Source organism: Bidens hawaiensis, unplaced genomic scaffold, assembly GCF_021521415.1.
Source record: "Bidens hawaiensis isolate Kalapana, Puna unplaced genomic scaffold, B.hawaiensis_p1.1 tig00029147_1, whole genome shotgun sequence".
NCBI lineage: Eukaryota > Viridiplantae > Streptophyta > Magnoliopsida > Asterales > Asteraceae > Bidens > Bidens hawaiensis.
The window spans coordinates 41,873-44,969 of NW_027494809.1; the positions used below are offsets into that span (position 1 = coordinate 41,873).

At 32.6% G+C, this 3,097-nt stretch overlaps 1 pseudogene; it reads right to left on the bottom strand.

Moving 5' to 3' along the window:
* Nucleotides 1-336: 336 nt before the first annotated feature.
* Nucleotides 337-1,055, bottom strand: LOC143578343 (ferredoxin, root R-B1 pseudogene; annotated as a pseudogene).
* Between the last annotated feature and the right edge of the window lie 2,042 nt (nucleotides 1,056-3,097).

Here is a 3,097-nt window from a genome sequence, read left to right on the forward strand (position 1 = left end):
AAGTCTATTTTAAATATTTAAAATTTTAAATTGGCTTATTTGGTTATGTTTGTTTTGTGTAAAATTTATTTTTATATTAGTCTATTTTTATATAAAATAAAATTTTACGCAACACAAAACATAACCAAATAAGCCAGTTTGATATTTTAAATGTTTAAACCCAACAAAGAATACCTTTTACCTAAGACCCAAAAGTTTTTTCACATTCGGCTCAAAAAATTTTAACGATTCTCAAAATCAACCCAAAATTTTTTAACCATTCTCGGAGACGGCCCTTCTCCCTGGCACTAGTGAAAGTGAAGTAAACATGCGTGAAATAACATTTATATAAAAATCAAGTCTTATCCCCAAGAAAATGATACCCGGTGAATTTTAGACCAGAAAAATCTACATTACATTATCAAGACTTCAAAATCCACCAACTAACAATATTCTTTAGCATTCAACAAGTACAATAATAAAACACAGGTTCATTTGCAATTGCAGACAACAAAAACAACCATAAACCAACTTTAGTAAAGATCACCTTCTTTATGAGTATGAATCACACAATCCGAAGTCGGGTACGAAACACAAGTCAGCACATACCCTTCTTTCATCTGATTGTCATCAAGAAACGAACCATCCGACTAGTCAACCGACCCGCTCACAATCTTTCCTGCGCATGTGGAACACGCACCCGCTCTGCATGAATACGGCAGCTCAACCCCTGCACTCTCGACCGAGTCAAGAATGTAGCAGTCATCAGGTGCATCGAACTCGTTCTCTTGACCGTCTGGTCCGGTCAGCTTCACTTTGTATGTAGCCATAGCTGTCGTTCGGAAAAATGAGCTTGATTTTAAACCGAAGGATTTTGAGACGGTTTTCACTGACGAAAGTGAGGTTTTGCGGTTTGGAAACGCAGTGGCGGGAGATCGCGTGTTCGTTTGAGGCGCGATTTGGAACGCGCAGTGTGTTGGAAGTCCGATTGATGACATGGTTGGTTACCTGAATATGTAAACAATCAAATATTCAATTTTGTATTAAACAAGTAACAAAAAATGATTATTTGTGATTTGACGACATAAGAGATTCTAAGGGGTGCTAACGAGCCGAGCCACTTGCGAGATACTCGAGATCAGCTCATTGAAAAGCTCGATCAAGCCGAGCTTAATCGCGCCCGAGCTCGAGCCTAAAAGTAAGCTCGTTTAATAAACACGCCCGGGCCCGAGCTTCACTTATCGAGCTCGAGCCGGCTCACGAGCCTCTCATTTATATATTTTTTTTAAAACATATATTTAATTATTAATTAATATATATATTGTTATGAAAAAATAGATAAAAATAACTAAAACATATATATTATTACATAAAATTATAATTGAATAAAAATATATAAAAATAATTATAAATATATAAAAAAAATAACAAATAGTAAACGAGCCAAGCTCGAGCTTGAAAATCTACTCACGGGCCAAGCTTTGGCTCGTTTAAGGCACTGCAGAGCCAAGCTTAAGTTCGTTTAAAGTTTTTCTCAAAATATACAAATATAAATTTTGAACATATATAAGTTAATTAGTGAACAATAACCTAGCCAAGCCCGAACTTTAGAAAAAGATCTTGAAACGAGCCGAGCCTTAGATAAAGCTCATTTAGTTATCGAACCTGAGCTCGAGCCACATATAGGAAGCTCTTTTAAGACACATCAAGCCTTGGATATTATTATTATTATTATTAGCTTTTCATCAAATTGTCGTGTGCATATTCCGTTACAACAAAAGGTTAGTTAACCTTGAGATGATTCACAAAAGTATTAATTAATAAAATAACTAATTCAATTTCAATTATTACATTTAAATAGATCCGTATCGATCAAACGCTAAAACGATCAATCGATTACATAATCGTAGTAACAATAATTAATAAATCGACCGTAAATAAGTAAAATAATTAGTGCAAAAAATAAAAGAACGAAGTGAATAAACTTACGGAAGATGAAGCAAAGGAATGGATGAAATGATTTATTTTATTTTAGGGTTTTAAGTGAAAAATGAGTGTTGATTTATACTCTATATATTATTATTATTGGGACTTAGCGAGAATGTGCTAGAAGGCTAAATTATAATAATAATAATAATGTATACAAATTAAATTAAAATTAAAAACCTAACTAAAGAATTGTTGTTTTATGCATAATGATGTTTCTAGCTTTTAAAGTCTAATTATTCGTGAATTAAGCTAAAGGATATGGACGTCACCCATGACTGTTTCTTTATCGTTGCGGTTTTAGTATCGTAACGTTAATACGGGTGCAGTTTTGTCCTCTGCTGCTTTCACATTCACGTTGTGAGGTAGTGTCCATACTCTCTAGTCTTATAATATAATTCATCGTTTAAGCTTAGTATTACTCAATTACATTTAAATTTTTAGTTTTTTTGTCGTTCACAACCAGATACTTGATGTTAAAGAGAGAGATGTCACATTTAAATCTTTAAACGATGAGTTAGCAAATCACTTGTTGTATGATGTCATATGGTTCGAATGATAAGGTAAATAAGAAAGAAAAGCTATATATTTATTAGTGGTTACAACAATTATTTATATGCAAGTTAAAGTCTTCTTGCATATTGTATCATTTGGTGAACGCTATTTCATACACTCCCCGTATGACATTGTATCGCCCGTATGACAAATCGGTGGAGTATTGATTGTTGGTTCTATAACCATCATACTTAAATCATGTTAAGGATACTTAACGGGGTAACATTTTCTTTAACCATCATACATAAAACGTGTTGGATGACATTTTTTTCTTTAACCATCATACTTAAAACGTGTTAAGGAGAGAAAGGTTGTTTTACTTTTCATGTATAGAAATGCAAGACAATATCTTATATTCTTTTAGTTGGATAAAAAATATAGATTGAAATTTTGTATCTTTTCTTCGTTGGATTAGTGTTGCTCTTTAACTTCTATTTGTATCGTGTAACCCTTGTTTTCTTTTCTCGATAAAAGCAACACGACTCAAACTAGGAAAAGTTAACAAATTTTCAATCTATATATTTATCGAATTAAATAAAAGTAGGATATTGTAAACAGTCGTTTTAATAAACGATCT